A 5,954-nucleotide genomic window follows, 5' to 3' on the forward strand; every position below is an offset into this window, starting at 1 on the left:
TTACCTTAATGACGGAAGACTATTAGTGACAAATTCCATTACAATGAATGATGTGTACATCAATCTATATTTTCTGTTGAGCCACTTTTTATAAACAAACCCCAACACATTTCTCTTGCATCAGCTCATCCATATTAATGTTGTGTTCTGCTTGTTAATAGGCGTCCCATCAGGGAATGTGAAGGAGCATGCAGTTAATGTTTTATGCCATGTTTTCATCCTACAGATAATCAGATGGATGTTTTGGAATGTATTTAGGAGAGGAAGCATTAAAAGTAAATAGATGACAACACTGTCTTGCCTGAGGATAGTTCAGAAGCAGCAACAGCGGTCAACGTGCTCCCATAAGCGGTGTTGTTGTGTGTGTACCTTCTCGCTTTCACAGGTACCATTCACACACGCGTGTGACACATGTCTAAGAGTACCGGTAGATAGAAATAGAACACGTCCAGGCCTGTCATTGCAGGAGATAGTCATAATTAGAGAGGCAATGAAGACAGGAGGTGCAGAAGGAAAAATGAAAGTGAGGAAGAAGTAGAGGAGGATAAAGCAGGAGAAGGTGGTGTAGTGTGTGGGAGGAATGTGGGTAGAGATGGAAAGAAAATAGGAGAGAACTGGTTGGGTGACGTCTTTTTTGGGTGGTTGTCAAAAGCAAAATGTCCAAGACAGCAGACCATGAAGAACGTGAAGTACATAATGTTGGTTTTTCAAATTGAAAACTCATCTTCACTATGTCTGACTAAGATTTACTAGGACATCATATAAAGTGCTGTCATGAAAAATAGGATGGTATTAGTTTGTGATACAGACATGAGGAATTATTTTTACATTTGAATAGCCTTTTTCACTACAGTCATTTCATGGAAATAAACACAGTTTCTAAGATATCAGTGAAGCTCTACTAAAGTTTCCAATACTACCATTAATTTTCTCAATAAAAATAGGCTCATTCTTGCTTTTGAGTGCTTCAATTGGTAAATTGGTCAAATCAATTATCACTATTCACCGCTTAGACTTAAAAGTGATAGCGGAAAAAAAACACAGAAGAAACCACACTGTAGCCAAGTGAGATTTCTTTTTTTTCTGATTTGTTTGGTTGGGCTCAATGTTCTCATCCAAATGTCTGCAGTGGATATGCCAAGCTGTCCTCAGGCTGCCTGCCAGCTTACCTCTCAAAACAGTTGTCCTTCCAATAGAAATGAAAATTAATGGCCTCTATGTCTGTCCAAATGTATCAATTTCTGCTAACGGGTGGATATCATTTTGTCCCCCTGTCGACCTTTCTAATTAACCTCTTCAGCGCTGCTCCTGTATACGCACACGTTTTGACGAGCCCAGAAAGAAAATAAAACTACGTAGCATTTGTAAGTGTGTTGCTAAAGACAGTCACGCATGGCGAGAGACAAGGGGACACCACAACTCTTCAATGATTAATGATGCATTTTTTTTTTTACGTTTGGATACTGAAATACTGCAATGAGACAAACAAAGAAGCAAAAAAGACATACCATCCTATACCTATCCACTCAACGATTGCAAACAGTGACACAACGACACCCTACGCGTTCACTCTGTGCGTCAACGCTTGTCTCCTATTGGCTATGAATTTTAAGGAAACCGAAGACTTTACTGTCAAATAGCGTGCATGTGAATTTTCACATGCAATATTTGTCATGTGAATTTTCACATGCAATATTTGTCACGTCTCACTTAGCCACAGGAGTGTAGGCCATTTTCACCTTGTCGCACTACTTTCATAGAAAATGAACCGAAGGCGAGCAAGATTGCCTCCTGTGTCTGTCTCGCCAACACGATCACAGGTCTATCCGTGTCACACGGGCAAGCAGCAACTGCCTGCCACGCGAGAAGAAAATAAAGACCGGAACTTATACCATTTCCAGAGGTCAACCTGGGGTCACAGGTGACTTTGTTGGTATTAATAGCCATACTGCACATGCGCTAAGGGATCATTTAGGGTTTTCAGCACTGCCTTTGGTGGTCAGCAGGGATGAAATAGAAACGCTTGCAACAAAGATGGAAAAGAGTGCACACACGCGCATACACACACACACACACACACACTTTTTCTCTCTTCGTCGTTTCAAACTCAGCCAAACTAAGGCCCACTTTTCAGCCAGCTGACAGATAATCAATGTAGAGAACAGCAGAAAATATGATAACATGAGTGAGCACAAAGACAGAGCAAATTCTGCTGCTAGATAATACTATATATATTTATATACATATAAACACACACACATTGGTACACGCATACACTAGTAAACAAACACTGAATTTAAAGGTCATCACCAAATCTGTCTGGCTGCCAATCAATATAAAAAAGACCTTAAAATGTTACTACTATATGGTGAATTTTGAGTATTTTGATCCCTGCATTCCTGTCATTTTGGATAATCATTAACAATCAAAACATTAATTTCTTAAATAAAAAAATAAATAAATGGTTGGCCATTTCTGCCTAAAAGATTTTATCATGTCACAAATTGACACTTGAATTATTTGCAGGCAAAAGTGCTTTGCCTCTGTTTCTACCCCAAAATAACTGCAAGGTTTATTGGGGTCATGTGTCACCAACGCTGAAGAGACACATGATTATCCGTGTATTTTCTCCATCAGTCACACGTACACGACATACACACAGATACGAGGTAGTCTCTTGGGAAAGTCACATCTTTCCGCTTCATAATCCGTCTCCATTAGGGACAAGTGATAGGTTCTGATTAGTGGGCACTCCGGCAGTAAACATGCACACAACACATCCACAAACACACAAAAATAACACCGACGTAAACTGTTATCAGCCCATAAAAATACCATTGAATGTATGATGATTCATAATTATTTGGGTAAATAGAGAAATGAAAATGCAGCTATAAACATTTCATTTTGACCTCTTGGGTACATTTCCCATCCATTACATATACATTATGCGGATTCATGTGAATTAATGTATTGCTTGCCGAGTTACATTTATTCTGTATCTTTATGGAATGCAATTTGAATGTTTTACATGTGCTGGTGAATTTTTAAAGCAATGTTTTTCCACAAAATGATAGTGGATCACCAGAAGAAGCATGTTAAAAGCTCAAAGTTGATAAACCATTCTTCAAAATCAAGAATTGATGCCAATGAAACTCACCATGCCATTTAAATTAGAAGCTTTGACACCATTGTTTCGATAATGAAATGTCTTTGGCCAGTTTGACATTTGACTCTCTCAGGTGTGTCTCTCGATGTATACTGATGCAAAAACTCACAACTTACTTTCATTGCATTTGACCTCAGTTTATTTTTGACCTCGCTGATCATTCTCTTTGAATAGGTTGAAAAAACTACATTATGATCAGATGTTAAAAAAACTTTTGGCTTTATTATCATCAGATACAGCATAGCATATGTCGTACATAGAATACAAGTAACACAACTAGTGGAAAAAAACCTCCAAGGCACCTCAAAAAGCATAAAAATTATTACTTCAGACAGCTATACATCTCACAATCTTACCTTTTTCACCTGAGGTATCATCCTTCAAATATTAAAGTATTTTGCAATCTATCTACATCCACCTTCACCCCAACCAACAGCGTATCTGAATTCCTCGTAGTCCTTCTTTTATTATGTATATAACCAAAATAGATTTGAGTCAAGAGCATTATTACACCAAAATCCCAGTAGAAGAGCGTCTCTACTCACACAACCCCTAGACAGAGGCATTGAATTTCCACTCATGTCCAGCTTTGTTCGATCCATAAGAGCCTGCTCTGTTTGACATGCATGCTCGACCACGTATGTGGCCTGTCCACACATGCACACAACGACACAGATGGACAACTGTGTATTATTTCCCCTGAGACTTCAACTGGCACAGTTGAGTAGGAACATTGAACCAGATGCTCTTTAATCCTGTAATGAGAAAAACAGGCAAAAACATGTCGGCGCACACAGACACACACGCACATTTGCTAATCTGGGAAACATAATGCTGCTCTTTCAATCTGGGTTCTTGACCCTTATTATAATGAGACTAAGATTCTGTCCCCTTTCTTGAAACTAATCGTATTTAACTCATCACACACATACCGCAGAAAGACAAATCAATTTTGTGTTTCCGACTGTTTCATTCTAACGAGAGGAGGATAGCCAAACTGGTGAGCACTAATATTGGCAGATGTGCCCATATACTTCATGTGGTCTACAATTGTAACACAGTCAGAGATCTGGATTGGGTTGGAATAGCAAATAGGACATGTTTTCCATCATCATGTCCCAGCATTGGGTACTGGACAAGTATTTGTGTTCTAATGTGATGCCAGTGAATATGGATTTAATTAGTTTTCACCCTGGTAAGTGCATTTCCCTATTGTTATTAAGTTGAGACCCACTATTATGAGTTTCAAAAAAGGGAAAAAAAGTCAATGAAAGAAAATGAGTGCCCTATTTTTAGAAATATAATTTCACCATGTTGATCTAGAGAACAGCGCAAAATTTAAGGTCAACTCCATTTATAGTATTAATAATAATTCATTCTCCGTGGGCAGTCAGGTGAACGAGTGGTTCAGCCTCACAGTTCTGGGGTTGACGGGTTCGATCCCAGGTGGGTATTCTCTGTATGGAGTTTGCATGTTCTCCCTGGGCTTGTGTGGGTTTTCTCCAGGTAATACTGACAGCCTACTGAGCATTTTTTCTTGTACACCGGGCTACTATAATAATGATAAGTACAATTATTTATCAATGTTACTTTTTTAGTAAAGTGGAGGAGTTGTTTGCCTTGCTTTTAGGAAAAGAGCGATAAGCAACTGCTGTAAAAATAATAATAATGGATTTGGCTCTATCTGACCTATCCATAAGAGATTGTAAAATGTTGTTTCTCACAATGGCTTTATCCCTGCCCATGTTCATCTTTATGATATGCTGACTCGAATGAGTTTGACTCAACGCCAAAAGCATTTCACTAACCAAGATGTCCACTAGCCAGAGGCTGTGATACACTCAATTTGTTGGGTCTATGCAAACCAGTAAACCAGTGTGTTAAATTCAGGAGACTTGATGACCAGATCACACAGTAATTAGAGCCTAAGGAAGTTCACACATTCCGCTCCTCGCATATTTCCATTAGATATATTGCAGGTAATTTATGAGTGATTTACAACCTATCCCATGGTCGATCTTTAGTTTTGTGAAGAGAGCTAAAATTTTATTTAACATCTAGATACGCCAACCATTGTGTGAAATGAAAAAAAAAATAGAGAAACTCAATTAATGCAATTCCCTTGTATGTGGACAAGATAAGTCGTACTCAAAGTTGCCTCTTGGTAAAGAATTAGAAGCAAAGATTAAATCCCCTTCAAGATGTCACTGTAGATGGATTATTCAATTAATGTTCATACACCACTTAAAAGGCTAAATAAGGATAATCCTTTCAAGAGGTAAGTAATCCATAGTTAAACTTGTAAATAGGTTATGTTTGAGAAAGAAGAAACTTTGCTGTGTCTTAAAAATTAGTGAGGCAAATCACACGCTTTGTTTTAGGCCATGTTGTAGGGGTTCACTCCTTACGAGAATGCACTGTACGGAAGATGAATGAATGAATGTTCTGGGCCCAAACAATTGTGCCACATGAGTCATGAGTGTGATGTATTCTAAGTGAACATGACAGTGAGATGGCGGAGTGATTGAACAAGGGGTGTAATTACAGATGTGTCCCCAAACACATCTTTCTCTGGCACTGCTGTGTAAATACAATCAATAACACTTGTCCTTATGTGCTCTGTCACCTGTGCTTTAACAAAATAATTTACAGACTGTCTTGATGTAGAAGTATACAAAGTGCACACAATCAATGCAACATCCACACATCGTGGACTGAATGCTTTTGTTTGCTACAATATATGAAGGGTTGATCAATACAGTAATATCTGTGTTTACAGCAGCCC

At 38.5% G+C, this 5,954-nt stretch overlaps 1 long non-coding RNA gene across 1 annotated transcript in view; it reads left to right on the forward strand.

Annotated features, from left to right (window-relative positions):
• Positions 1 to 316, forward strand: part of LOC144077823 (uncharacterized) — a 69,882-nt gene extending 69,566 nt beyond the window's left edge. The window contains exon 4 of the long non-coding RNA XR_013301111.1: positions 227 to 316. This is a non-coding gene — a long non-coding RNA (uncharacterized LOC144077823). The remainder of the gene's footprint in view (positions 1 to 226) is intronic.
• The last annotated feature ends 5,638 nt before the right edge of the window (positions 317 to 5,954 follow it).

Source organism: Stigmatopora argus, chromosome 7 (genome assembly GCF_051989625.1).
Source record: "Stigmatopora argus isolate UIUO_Sarg chromosome 7, RoL_Sarg_1.0, whole genome shotgun sequence".
Taxonomy (NCBI): domain Eukaryota; kingdom Metazoa; phylum Chordata; class Actinopteri; order Syngnathiformes; family Syngnathidae; genus Stigmatopora; species Stigmatopora argus.